This window comes from Oculina patagonica, chromosome 5 (assembly GCF_052425735.1).
Source record: "Oculina patagonica isolate OP01 chromosome 5, crgOcupat, whole genome shotgun sequence".
Lineage (NCBI taxonomy): Eukaryota > Metazoa > Cnidaria > Anthozoa > Scleractinia > Oculinidae > Oculina > Oculina patagonica.
The window spans coordinates 14,920,879-14,936,248 of NC_135762.1; the positions used below are offsets into that span (position 1 = coordinate 14,920,879).

Here is a 15,370-nt window from a genome sequence, read left to right on the forward strand (position 1 = left end):
TACTTGGGAACTTCGTTAACGAGAGTGTGACAACGAATATAAAATATTACGAGATACAAAAACTTGACGAACGTGCAAATGAATGATCGACCGAAAGACAAAGCAAGCCAACTATAGATATCTCTAATTGTTTCCAAACGCATCAGTTTAATCTTGCTGAGTGAGACTAATTTGTAGCGGAAAATACTGCCTTATTTAGGGTGATTTATTACTTACCCACTATTTGATTGCATTTCAATGGAAGATAATTTCATATCCGCGGACTTTCAAAATAAGCTATTGTTCGGCGTGCAAGTTTCTTGCTTCCTTGCATTGGCCATCCTTTCCATTGCATTGTGTGTAAATGTGGATTCGAGCACTGGCCTCACTAGAAAAATTCCTTCCAGAAAGGAAAAAATATTCGTATTCTCCTGATGTACATCCACAAGTTTGCATTACAACTCGGGAAACCAGCCCTTGTACACGTTCATCCGCCATTTTGAACTTAATTTAAACTTAATATAAAATTGCCAGGTTACCAAGGGAGTTTACACAAATTTAATTGAATTTCTCCAGCAAACCGCTATAAGTCGTTCTTTGCATTCACGACTTAATGAACAACGAGCAAGGTCAAATACAAACGTTGAGTTAGAAAACGGAAAGATAAGTGTACAACACATTTTCAATAATGTGAAATCTGAAAGAAGGGTGTAAAATTTTGAATTGAGATGTAAAATTCAATTGTTGAAGTTGAAAATTTAAATGATGAAGTTAAAATCCAAACAATTAACAATTATTGGATGAGGTTGAGCATGATAGCGATAATTATCAAGGCCAAAGTTTCTGTTATCTGCCGAAGCCGAAGGCTGAGGCGGATAACAGAAACTGAGGCCTTGATAATTATCGCTATCATGCGAAAACCGAATCCAATAATTGTTTTATTATGCACATTCCTGAGCTGCACTTGTAAAGACAAGAGCGCGCACAAAATCTGCACAAAATCTGCAAAATCTGAATGCATAAAACTATTGTCTGTAGGTATGACGTCACTTCTACATATGTAAAATCTAATGTCTGTAGGTATGACGTAAGAGAAACAGCAAGCAAGAATTAGCTATAGCCAATCAAAATCAAGCTGGTGACACCAATGTATAATAATGAATTTTGGCGGGGATCGTACGCCATAGTTAATGCTCTATGTGGTATGATTAAAGCGTCCGTAACAAAGTCGCTAAGCTTGGTTACCCGTAAACATAAGTTGTTTATTGCTTACGTACGTTACTCCTTGTAAGTTGGTTCATTCTGTCATTTGGCAGTTCATGTCAACTTTATTTTATTTTTGCTCTTTTTATTTCGTGGAAGGGAATAGTCGCATCTTTATCGTTGGGATAAACAGTGCATAACTACATTGACGATGATGATGATAGCCAGCAATAGTTTTTGCACATCAGCTAACTGCTTGCACTTAGCTGGATTTATTAATCGAATTTCTACATGTCATATCGCCCATTGATAATGTCATGTGTTTCAGTGTGCTTGTAAATCAAGCTATGATAGGACTAGATCCCATCAATATTTTTCCAGAAACTGTTACATAGTTTATTTACACTCCTCGATAATATTTCATTTACTTCTTTGTTCACTGTGATGTACTGAATATCTCAGGTGTATTTACTTTTTCTGCTAACTTCGTTTTGTGTGAAATGGTAATTCAGAGAGAAGTCCAATATATGAAAATAACGGGATAAGGTTGAGTGGAAAAAGGAAATAAAGGCAGTAAATTTACATTTTGAGTGCTGTGGTCTGGCCTTTACAATTGTATCTTAAATTACAGTATGTGTAATAAAGCGCATTTGAACATACACATATGGAAAATGCGCTATATAAATGCATTATCATTATCATCATTATCATTTCAGTAACCTTGCGTCATTAGTATTACTTCTTAATTATATTTAATGTAGCTTAAACAAAACCATTGATCTAAAATATTCGTTCTCTTTCTGTCGTTTTCTCTTGGTCATGAAATATTTCGCTCTGTGGCTTTTAGACAAGCGAATTCATGAGTAATTTTTACTTCTTGGTTTTAATTCATTCATTCATTTGAACGAGTAGGATATGCGATATGCGATAAATAGAAACTTGGAAAAGCGAATGTATATTAAAGCGCAGCCGATTCACTGGGAATTCGTGTTGCATTTGGTAAACAGATCATTGACAATCTCTCCATTCAACCGTGTTCATATCAGTATACCTAAGCAACAGAAATAGAAAGAGTGGTTTTGGAATTAGATAGAAGAGAAGAGAATTCTTTACAAACGGTTTAAGGTTTTTTAAACATTCAAATCTCTAGTCCCATGACAGTCGAATGACAGGACTGTTAAACTCGATGTTTGTCGCAAGTCTGGACAAAAAGCAAGGAAATTATAATAAACAGCCATTAAAGTTTACACATCACATCAAATGTAGTTCATGTATATGTTGTTTCTTGACTGCCCTGGAGCCTTAAAGCCGCATTTCGATTTCATTTTTGTCCACTCGTCAACCCGACGAAAGGAATCCAAACTAACATTGCAAGTAAGCCGAATTCAAACTTGTCGCCTGCAACCACAAGCGTACTATGTCAGGAAATCGTAAATAAAACGAAATTTTATACCCTTCATTATTTAAAACTAGCAATGGTATATTGCAATTCCTGTGTTTTGATTGGTTGGCAGACAATGGTATATGAGCTCATATATCATTGACCACAAATATGGTAGCCAAATCGCATCATCGAAAACAGCTGGGGAGCTCAAATATCTCAACTCCTAGGGCGTTTCTAATAAAACAATTATTCCACTCGTGCTTGTTGGATATGTGATCGATATAGGGCTCGATTTAGGACCGTTCGATCCGGAATCCAGCCCGCTAACCATTAGGCCCCTTTATCCTGTTAAACTCATTTCATTTAGTTTCATCTATGCAAACATTGTTCTTTTGGCTTATCATGCAATCTTTCCTTGCGTAATGAGCTTACTCTCTCACTCAGCCTCTTCGTCCTAGTGAGGCATAAGGCATAGTATGCCGACCATCTGCCACTGCATGGCTTTCTTTTTCTTTGGGTCTGTTAAGGTCGAATGCACACCCCCTAATTTCTGATTACTACTGGTTTATTATTATTTTTATTTTATATTGAGTTCCACAAGTCATACACCTCCAATGTTGCAATTCAAAATGTCATTCACCGTTTGTTTTGCGTTATACAGTTGACTCTCTCTAGAACGGACACCGTCGGGACCGGCACCAACTGTCCGTCTTAGAAGGAGTTAAGTTTTAGTAAAGTGACTGAAAACGACAGGGACGGGACCTACATTAGGTGTCCGTCTTATAGAGGTGTACGTTAAGAGAGAGTTGACTGTTTCTCTAATAATTTCAACCGCCCTTCTAAAATTTGGCGGCGAATCCCAATAAGATCAATAAAATCGCTTTATGGAAGTAACCCACGAAAACGCTGATTTTTTTTGTGTTCTTTTAAAGCCGAAGCATTTCTTAATAACATAATTGGGTCCAGTTTCTTTTGCTCCAAAGTAGTCACGGCATTTGTCGTCTGAGAACAAAAACGACTGTAGTATCGCTTTAACATTTTGACCGATAACCTTAAAGACGCCTTAGTCTCTTTAGCGGTTTTGTTTTCGCGAGTGAAATCCTGCACCAAACGATGCATACCAAGGGATCTGTTGTTCTTCCTCTGCAAAAGTGAAAATTTAGTCAACAGTTCCACAATGTGGTCTACTAAGAGAGAGCTTGTCATTACCAAGACATATCTCTAATCCTGTGGGGAAACAAAGAAGAATGGTTGGTTTAGGGATTAACACTCCATAGGAGGGTTCATTACGTCCTGTCTTGTTGAAATAGAAAGATCCTGCCCATAAGCAATGAAATTTCCGTGATTTATTGTGAGTTAACTCAGATATTTCCCCGCTCCTCGCCAATTCTGTTTACTATAAAATTTTATACGGGGGTAGAGGGGGTGGGGGGGGGGGGGGAAGGGTGCACCGCCTCGAGGTTTTCCCTTACATTTAAGCGGAAAAGCTAAGTTACCAAATAGCAAAATTATTGTCATGGATGGCGCGGAAACCCCAAAGAAAGCCATGAATTGAGCGAGCGATTGTTGACGAATGCGCAACTTTATTTAAATGTAAGTATGGAACTGGAAACTCTGATCGTATGTCCACACAATATTCATACAGAGCCTCAAATCGCGAAGGTAGTCTTGGTGGCCTCGATGTGCGAGAACAACGGCGTTATATAATGTGTGGCCGCTTAATAGCGGACTGCATTTAATGAAATTCCCGAGTTTGCCCCAGCTTGTTTGTCATGCGCCCACTAAAACAGGATAAAGCAGAAGCGGAAGATCTCATCAATGCCACCCGAAGAAAGCAGAAAAAGAAAAGTTACGTCTCCTCGTAAGCCTCAATTTTCATCCCACATATGGTAAATGTGGGATGTAATGTAAATTTTGTTATAAATTTGAATAATTTTCTTAAAGTTTCCCAGTAATATTTAATGGTGACGCCTACAGTACCTTGACTCCTCCATAATTTGAGTTTGTTCATGATTGTCGCTTTATCAGCAGGTGGCAACCCCAGGTTATTAACCAGGGCCTCCATAAGATCAAAGCAGTTATCGTAAAATGCCTCTGTCCATGCTGTAAAGTCACAATGTGCCCATTCATTACGCACTTTAGACCTCACATCTTTGGCAATTGGTTTCACAGCCGTAAATGGTGCTGCACCACAAAGAAAAGCCAGAGCTGCTGAAGCATCAAAGGAACTGTCAAATGCATTAAAATGTGCCATGAAAGGTTGCATAAACAGCTTAGCCAAAGACACTTCATCCTTCACACAATAGTCATAGTGACGTGGGTTTCGATGCAGGGCGGCGTTATTGTTGATGCTTCCATAGTTTAGCTTCATTGTGCTGGATGGAATTGCTTTTTGGTAAGCTGCATATGTCTGCCTGTCTAGTCCGAAGTTTCGCACCATATGCTGGTAGAATGGCGTCATTTCATTTTGAATCTTATCTCTGAGGCATGGAGTGAGGACATTTTGAAGAGCAATGCCCACCACTAACCACCGTCGCTGCTCCAGGGATGTCCCGGATATGGAAGCACTGTCAGTTGGGTTTGTGTTTTTGTTTATCCTAGAAGCGAGCAGGGAGGTAACATTATTTAAAAATTGTGCCACATTAATAGTAAACTGTTCACAGCCCTCTTTTTGAGAGAAATGGACATCATGTCGTTCTTCTGCAGGCTGTGAACGTTAACAGTCTACATTTATGGGTATCTTACTGATACGGGGATTTGGGGCAGGGGTGCGAGATAGGCTTTTCCTAGACTTAATGTTGAACTTGAAAAGCTGTCAGTAAACAAACAATCCTGGGTTGTCGGCCAGGTGCATTGTGCTGCAGTACCGGACAAGATCTGCTCGCGTTAGGCAAACTCTGGAAGTGCTAGGTCTCCGTGCTTCCAGTGTCGGGTCCTCTCGACTGCTGAAAACCCTATTGTTGTTGACTCTTACATTTTAACTATTATTGTTTGGCTGAGCGTTCTTTGTACCCATGTATGAGTAAATAATTACTAGTTGTGGTATTGCGTTCTTGTTCAGTGCAATGTATTCTGACAGCGTTTGGTCTTTCTGCCCAGTCAAATAAACTGGTACTGTCGAACTGTTGGACAACACCCAAGGGGAGCACTAATACTCCTAATCACTTTGTCTGGCCACAGGCTTCCCAAGCTCAAAATTCGTCTTTTTGATTGTTTTTTTAGAGCCCTTCGGGCGGCTGACTCTACATACGTGGTGTATGCAGCAGCTTGTGTATATAGAGAAATGTATGGGAAAATCACGAGTTCTCTAAAATCGGGTAAATAAATATATATTTTGAAATAAAGTTTACCTACCTCAAATGTGTCGCTTACTTGTGTCTTGTGCCGAATTTGAAGCCATTCCGACGCCATTTAGCGAAGTTATTCGAAGTCGTTGTCTCCCCTTCTAAAAAGAAGGAAAGGCAGACCACTCCATCGATCGCTGGCCAGAGCTCACTCCACAAATCGCTCTCTCCTCAAAAGGAAAAGTCCCGAATCGCAATAAAACCAGCAGTTCCATAAAGCCCAATAAATTTCACTCCACAAGCGTGCGCTTCGGCGGTCGAAAGTCTCATAAAGAACGAGAAATTTTGCTTTAAATTCGCCTATTCGGCTTTCCAGATGTGCTTGTGACCGACCTCGCGCCAACGGTCGTTACTCAACGACAAGTATCTGGTTTCATCCCCATTCTGATTGGTGCATTAGAACCAAGTCACGCGCTGACAACAAGACAACAAGTTTTTCGCTAGGGCTGAAGCCCTGAAGCCGCAATCATACAAAATGTAGTTTTTGATCGACGCGGTGATCGAACAAAATTTCCTGCGACTTTGGGATATTATCTTGTCTTGAATGCTCGCGAATATCTTGCTTTATTCTGCACGTGGAGGTGTCAGATTTATATTTACGCGGCTTTTCCCTGACCTATGTAAACATGGGTTGCAAGACATGACTGTGATTAGCGAACAATACAGCTTTCAGAAAACATCCCTTGGGAGTCTTAGCGTGAAACTTGACCGTTGGCGCGAGGTCAGTCACAAACACATCTGGAAAGCCGAATAGGCGAATTTAAAGCAAAATTTCTCGTTCTTTATGAGACTTTCGACCGCCGAAGCACACGTATGTGGAGTGAAATTAATTGGGCTTTATGGAACTGCTGGTTTTATTGCGATTCGGGACTTTTCCTTTTGAGGAGAGAGCGATTTGTGGAGTGAGCTCTGACCAGCGATCGATGGAGTGATCTGCCTTTCCTTCTTTTTAGAAGGGGAGAAAACGACTTCGAATAACTTCGCTAAATGGCGTCGGAATGGCTTCAAATTCGGCACAAGACACAAGTAAGCGACACATTTGAGGTAGGTAAACTTTATTTCAAAATATATATTTATTTACCCGATTTTAGAGAACTCGTGATTTTCCCATACATTTCTCTATATACACAAGCTGCCGCATACACCACGTATGTAGAGTCAGCCGCCCGAAGGGCTCTAAAAAAAACAATCAAAAAGACGAATTTTGAGCTTGGGAAGCCTGTGGTCTGGCAACAGACTTTACTTATTTGACACGAAATTTTGGCAACGAAGTGAATGGCAAATATTTCAAATCAAGGGATAAGCAACTATGCCTACCTGTTGACAAGTGCACGTACAATGAGAACAAGCATTAATACTGTGCCCAGTATGAACATGAAATGTTGAAAGGTCAACCTGAGTGTCGCGTCAACGAGCTGCGTCACGAATGAAATCATACTATCAGCGGAAGATAAGGCCCCTGGAAGGAAACCTGAAATAACGTCATGAGTAACCAACTGTTTCTTCTTGCAACTGTTCTGCTTTGCGGCAGTGCTTTTCGCCAATGTAATTTGATGAAAAGTGTTGCGCTACAGTATCATTTGCGTGAAAAATGTTTGAATGCTCTTTTCCTTTTAATACTTTTTTGCTTAATTATAACCAAATAGTGCATTTGCTAAAAGTGCAATATACAGCGGGTTTCATGTTTTCCATCTTGAAAGTTATGCTTTTTATTTTTTTCCAAGAGGGCACGGTAACGAATCCTGCAATCTGATTGGTTATTAGCGCGGGCAAGATTCTCCTATCTCTGCCCACGGGCCACGGTAACGCTTTCGTGAGTTTCATTTCGCGGCGAGACGAACGAACCCATGACAGTTTTGCTCTCCAAAATGATTTAAATCGATGTAGTTGCTCACCAACCGTTGTAAATTTGAAAGGGAAAATTAGCAGTGGAATTAAAGGCCTTGAAGTTCTCCAAAAGGCGAGTATTTATTCTCTTTAGTGACAAAATGAAGTTATGGCCGTGGTTTGCCGATCGTTGTTTGTGCATTCGCACTGATTTTCACGCCATTGCGGTTAACTGCAAGTCGCCGGTTTACAGACTCGATTTATCCTTTCAAACACCTTGCTTCTCTGCTACTTTTCTCCAAAACCGAATACTGCTTATCGCCATTCAAGAAAATGAGATGCTTTATTAAAAAAACAGTCAAATTAATTCTCGCAATATTGTGCCGCCACTGTGCAGGCGACCAAACTACACATTTCAGCTTCATTCAGTTTCACTTTCGCAAACTTTTTGTCAAAACAGAATACTGTGGGAATCAACACAGAGGTTTTTGACTCGTTAAATACAAACGTAAATAGCTAAGTGCTCTCCAGTCCGAAAAGTAAGTTTAATTAACTAAAGAACTCACAAGCCGAAATGGAGTTAAAAGTGTTTCGCAACTCGCTGATCGCTCTGTTCTACAATCTGCTTTTCTATTATTTCAGATGCTTTTTTTTTTTTTTTTTTTTGAGATGAAATTTTCCTTGAGTACTGTTCATTAAAGTGAATTTATTTTGTTTGGCAGTAAGCTCTTATAGCAAACAGATCATTATTTACTCTTGCCGTAGCTTATGGCGATCGACTCAACATTGGATGCGCGCGTATATAAATACAAACACATTTGGCAAGAAAGTCTTTGTACGTTTTTTAGGTGTTTTTTAATCAAACACATTAAAGTAGGAAAAAAATAAATAAGTTATTTACCGGCTTAGGGTCGGTCCGTATAGTGAAAAACTGTGACCTCGGCCTTGAAAATGCTGCCCTCGGCCTGCGGCCTCGGGCAGCATTTTCAGACCTCGGTCACAGTTTTTCACTATACGGACCTCCCAGCCGGCAAATAACATATATATATCATACAGCTATTTCAAATAACGTTGTCCGACCAAAGCTTTCTTTAAGACAAGACCGAAAGGTAGTATGAGTAGAAGAAGAGAGAAACTGCACGTGTTGAAAACTTATAGATAATAATGACATGACAAACGCGAATTTGCACTTATTCTTCCTCTGCATGTGGAAACAAGGTACTTAAAGACTCATGAATTTCAGAAGACATTTCAAACTCAAAGCCACTTGACAATGAAACGAGAGCTAGAGAAAAAGGCCCCCTGAGAGGAAAATAAATTCAAGAATTTTTTACAAAAAATACAAACTTGTACATTTCCTTTAGACCAATATGCAAAATTCCAGTGAATACTCAGAGCACCATTCGGTCTTGTCTTTAAGCTTTGATCTGACAATGTTAATTGAAATAGCTGTTGAAATTATATACATGTGCATAGCAATCGGCGTGGTCTATTTATAATTTTGTTAGTCTTAGCAGAAATTTTACAAGGTGAATTCTAATAAACTAATGATTACGCAAACGCTTTCATTTCGTTCTTGCCTTTGTTGTTGTGCCTGTTTTTTGTGGCGAATTCGTTGTTATGCAAAATGAGATTTCAGTTTGTGCCACTATCGTGTCATATGTTTTGTTATTCTCCTTAATGTTTGTTGCTATTTTGTATTGTTACACAATGTAGTCTCCACTCACAACACTCGCCATTACGTAACATATCGCAAGCAATCAGACAACATACACCACAGGAATTTATGCTCTTTCTACGTGGTTTTTCGTTTCGGTGGTTTCTAAAATGCTTATAACGGTTGTTGAGGAACATTTTAATCGACTGATGCAAAATAGTCGTAGTCTCGAAGAGAACTTTGATCCATCTTACTCGCCAGTGAATGTTCAATGTTATTGTATAAAACAAATATACCACATTTTCCCATGGTCTAAACTCTTTTATATAATAACCTGAATTCTACGCGCGTTTTGATTGGTTCTTACTTATGATCTATCAGAGTACAGACACATGGTTGACGTCACGCGGTGGTGTGACTCGCGCGCGTGATCAGAGTTCATAGTCCAAATCAGAGTTGTCGGCAAAGTTTTTCAAACTTGCGGGGCCACAACAAAGCAAAAAAAAAAAAATCAGCTTAATTACAAATCTTTAGTGAGAAACAATACGCTAAGCATCGTTCACCTTTCGAAGCATTTAACTGGGCGAAACAAGCTTGAAGAAGACAGTAAATTATTCGAGAAATTATCCGAAATCTGTATGAAAGTTTGACCGGTGTTGTACAGTTGGACGACGCCACGGGAAGCAAACGAAATTGCGGTTGAACGCTTCGGTTAATGACCGTTAATGCTTACAGATTTGAACAACTTTCCAAATCGGAATAAAGGTTAGTTTTTTCATTGACTTTCAATTGACCATTTTTCTGTTTATTCAATCGGATTAACAATGCTTCGTGTTAACGAAAACTTAATAGTGAAATCAAAACAACTTAGCTCATCGGCACGGCAGCATTGCTCACACAGAAGTGCGCTGGAGTCTTGTGTTATTATATAAAACAAATAGATTTCATTTTGCCGTGCGTCTGTTCAGTAATAGATCACAGAAGACGTCAAAATGTGGTATGAACATCAGTGACCCACTCGGCTAGCGCCTCGTGGGCCACTTCTCTGTTCATACCACATTTTGACGTCATCTGTGATCTATTACTGAACAGACGCACGGCAAAATGAAATCTATTTGTTAAGTAGACCATAGAAATGATACCATAAAATGTCCAAAACTTTGCAGTGAAACCACCCGCCTAACGGCAGCTGGTTCTACTTACATTTTGTACATTTTTTCTATGTTCATTCTCGTCCCCAGAGTTCACGATTCACGGACTCTTTTCAAATCGACAAATCTGATTAGCTGGAAATACAAAACGAGTACTCTGCGCATGCTCAAAATCGGGACCGGCCAGACGTCTTGATCCCTGGCGCAGACTAGAAGGATCGTGAACTCTGGGACGAGAATGTTCTATTGTCTACAAGAGTGTAGACTATGGAAAAATGTGGTCGATCTGTAAAAATACTCGGACAAATTCAAAATTGCGCATATACAGCAGCTATATTGTAAATGTCTTTTAAGACTTTCATTGCAGTGCGAATGTCAAGAGGAAGCCAAGGCTGCTTCTCGCATTTGGAAGACAACTTTAATTCCAAATTTTTCAATCGGTTATAAAACCAAGTGAAGTTCCACAAAAAAGCAAATTAGTTAACTTGAGATGGGCCGCTGTAATTTTCTACCAGCATCGACGTATTTAAAATACTACTCTTGTTTAGCACAACCAATAAGAAAGCACAAAACGCGAATTGTTGCGCAAATCACCTACGGTACTGGATGTTGTCACCGGACTGAAAGCATGACCTATTAAATACGGTTCGCAATGCCATGACATGCCATGGCCATGCCATTTTGAGCAATTATGACATGAAAGTGACGTTAAAACTATATACCGAACCATCTGGATTCTATTTTCTATACCGAAAGGCCCTGTCCCAAAAGATAAGGTTCTTGGCGCTATCTAATGTATTCAATTCCCTGCCAAGATTTTGATAATTAGATCTATATCGGGAAACAAACACTAAACTTTCTACTCGCCTGAACACAGGCAGCTTAAGCTCACGCTGAGAGGAATTTTAATCATAATTATTACAATTCCATTTTATGTGATTGGTTCAAAAACTCTCTTTTGTCCATTAAAGTCGCCGAACACAGTTTTCCAATCTTTAAAGTACCTATTCTATATTTTGCACCCACGACCAAACGGTTCCAGCTGATGAGCTCAACAAGATAGGCTACTGCATTCGTAAATTATGCGTGCCACTTTAGACCATGATGCGTTACCATCGCAAAACAGCTAATTATAATCAACGAAAAAGATTGAATTCTTTACGATTTCAAAAAAATTCAGTCGGTAGAATTTTTTCATCGTTTGTGCACAACAAACTTAGAGAAACTGTGGCATTTTAAAGGGACTATGTCACGGATTTTACCAGATTTTTGAACCGACAAAATTTATATTTGTGTCGCAGGAAACCTAAAAATATTAGTCCATTTTTATTAAAAATTGCTATATTAGAGCACTGAAACTGTTAACGAACATGTTTTGCTGCGAATGGCTCGGATGGAAACGGATTGCAATCTGAAAAAGCTAGGCAAACGGTTTCAAGTTATTTCCGCGTGTCTTCGAAATATTGATATTTATAGCTGTATCTTGATTTCTCTCCTCAAATTAAGGTTATGGATTGCTTTAGACGTTCAAAGATATTCAGGTTTAAGTTGCCTACCACTAATTTCAACTTTGAAGTTATAAAGAATAAACAGAGGGAATCTAAATTTTTCATTATTTTATGTTTTCACGTATTGTCCTGGAATGTTTAACGCAGTTTTCTTGCTTTCTAAATTACAGCCTTGCAAAATTTCTTAAAAATCTAACGCCTTACTGGTAGGACAATAAATCGCCAGACCGCAATTTTTTGATGAACTGCGCACGCGCACCATTTAAATTTTGTCAAAGCCTTGAGCGTGCGCGCTCAAACTCGCGTTAACATTGAATCTAAAGAGCGCGCGGAAACTGTATTCAGCCACCTTAATTTGCCTCTTAACCCGTTATCAAACAGTTTGTTATCGGACAGCTGTTATCGGATATTCCATAAAAAAATCACAATTAATAAAGCTCCAGTTCAAATGAACCAATCAAATTCTTTAATATAACCAATCTCACAACAAGATGGAGGGTTTTCGAATTCTTTTACCCTTCAGCAATGACATAATTACTGCTGAAGACAATGTGAACTTTGCTTACCCTATGGCAGAATTTTTTTTCTTAAGAAGCCAGAGCCGTTCCTTTCTGGACATGTTGCGTGGTTCAGAGCCAGTTAAAGATGTTACACTATCGCTTATTGCTCCGCAACAGGAATAATCTGTAATAATTCAGCCGACGGACGTACAGAATGTGCCACAGTAAAGCTTTCCTTCCGGTGAAAACCAGCACGTTGGGCTGGAAAATACAGCAACAAAGGAAGCTGACCAGTCGCGTTTCCCACTCTTGTTAAATGAAGAAATGTCCGAAAAAAACGAAGCAGCAAGAAACAAAAAAAACGGTGCGAACAACTAAAACATGACTGACAGTACTGACAGTATGGTCAGAGAGATGCAAAGCAGGAAATGTTGACGACAAGATCGAGTGCTACGGCCCACAAGCTCTTGACAGCCTCTTACAGCAATTCCAAGCCGAAATTAGGAAGAAAAACGGCGAAGAGTACGAGCCCGAGTCCTTAGGCAGCCATAGATCGATATCTTCGCCAGAAAATTATCTAACGAACATCATCACCGGTCGCGAATTTCAGAGATCGCAAGAAACGCTCGACGCAAAGGCAAAACAACCGCGTCGCCAAGGAAAAGGCAAGCACCCCAATAAAGCCCAAGCTTATACCGAAGCAGACAAAGAATTTTTGGAGAGAAGGCACACTTGGAAACCACAATGGTGTTGCGTTAACAAACGTGAATCTCCGAGACCATTGGCTTAAGACAAGAATAATACGATGCAAATGTCGAAGACTTCACTATTTTGCAGATGGCAGACGGAGCAAAGTAGTGGAATTCAAGGAAAATCTAACAAAAGCAAGACAAGGAGGCCTGAGGAATGCGACTCGCCGTTCTCTTCAGCAAATGGGGTCAACACAGACTGTCAACAGACGGTGGCAAACAGGATCCCGTGAAACTTTTCGAAGAATGGTTGGGGCATCGACCCGAGACATTGAAGAAAGCCTGGTCCGTTGTACTTATCGGTTATTCCAAGACCAAAATCAAACGTCTGGTACACCAAAACACGAATGGGTCAACACAGAATCAGTCAAATTATGAAGTCTGTAGCTAGCCTCCAGAGTGCAGCAAAAATATCACAAATCATTCAACGAAAAGGCCGTTGTTACCAAGCTCAAGAGCGCCGACCAACCTCGCCACAAGATAATTCAAGTGACAGGCCATGCTCGAGAATCACCCCTGGACAATTAGGACGAAGTTACCTACAAAGAACGACGAGAATTATCCCACATTGCTTGCGGATATGTTCAACTTTGGAGACTTTTGTCGTGAGCTCTCAACGGCCATCAACAAGTGGTTTGATGCACCGCTCGTCTCATCATCTGCGAGTAAAGAGAATGTCAGGCCACCACAACTCAGCCCAAGCTTACCCGTCTGTTCCAGCCGTTCTTTCCGTCTTGGAGAATGTACCACAATTTACCGGAAGCCAGCTTCCATGACTTCCATGCCCAGCAAACAAAATATTTCGGCACCTTTTCAAATTTTCAACAAATGTTTCAACACGAAGAATGCGAACAGAAGCTCCGCAAAACCAAAAAGTTGAAGAATTACCACTGACTCCGACCCAGATAAGTTCGACTCAGGACTTTGGACACCACAATTTTTTTAAAAACGAATTTCCCTAATAAAATGTTGTGGCATCAGCTGAATCATGCGGTTGTTTTTTTTTTAAAACGAATTTTTGACCTTTTTCGCGCACGGTTGGTTGTATTTGATTGTCGATTAACTTATTTTTTTACACGTCACCCACGCGCGGAATAACAAGTCAATTTTTAGAGTAAAATGACAGAAAAAGTGAACATAAAAAAACTGTGATTGTCTTGAACAATTGGTTGTTATTTGTCAATTACACTTTTAAGCGCGTCATTAATTAAAACAATTTTCGCCATTCATCAGCTTCTCTCTTTTCCTCTTTTGTTCTTTCCACCATCTTCGGGAATTGTAATAATTATAACACAACATCTCCATATGTAACAAGGCGAGAGTCACGTTATGTGTATTCAAAAGATTATTTTTAATCATGGTAATGGGGCTTCGTGTCCTCCAATTGGGTCTGTAATCATTCTTGAGATTAAAAAACTGTTATTACAGACTGAATTGGACGACACGAAGTCTTACCATTATTAATAATAATCGTTTATAATTGTGATATTAATTGTGACAATAAAATCAACTTTCCTCACTCACTCGGCTGTTATCTCGTCTGTTCTTATCTCGTTTCTCAAGCCGTTCCGAGGCCTTTAAGGTGCATGAGTTATACCTTTTCGAGTTTCCACTGCTAAGTAGAAGTAAAAACTCGAAAACTCATATTCAAACGATTATTAGCTCCCAAGGCGCCGAAGGCGCCTTGTGCGGAGCCCCATAGGCAGGCAAATGGTATCCTATCGAACCGAGAAATTTTGGTTGTCGCGTACGTCCGTACGTCCGTACGCACGGATTAGGCCTGGGAACGAGCTAGGGTCCGGTGGCAACCCGCGTCTTTTGGCGGGAAAAATCATTACTAATAGACATGATTGGACGTCTTTGTTATGGCCAATTGACAGCTGTCAAAACAAGGTTTCCGCTGACCAGTATCACATGACCATATCGCGGGCTCAGATGTAGAACACATCGAGGTTGAATGTTTTTTTTAAAGTTGACCGCTGATCAAGTGACATTTCACCATTGAATCGCGGGCGCAAATACTTTTCTGTGTGGAATTACATGGAGGGAAGTGAAATTGGTGAGGTCC

General features: G+C 39.9%; 1 pseudogene across 1 annotated transcript in view; it reads right to left on the reverse strand.

Moving 5' to 3' along the window:
• Positions 1–5,125, reverse strand: part of LOC144655651 (uncharacterized) — a 97,525-nt pseudogene extending 92,400 nt beyond the window's left edge. The window contains exon 1 of the transcript XR_013571168.1: positions 4,547–5,125. The product of XR_013571168.1 is annotated as an uncharacterized LOC144655651 (transcript). The remainder of the gene's footprint in view (positions 1–4,546) is intronic.
• Positions 5,126–15,370: the final 10,245 nt, after the last annotated feature.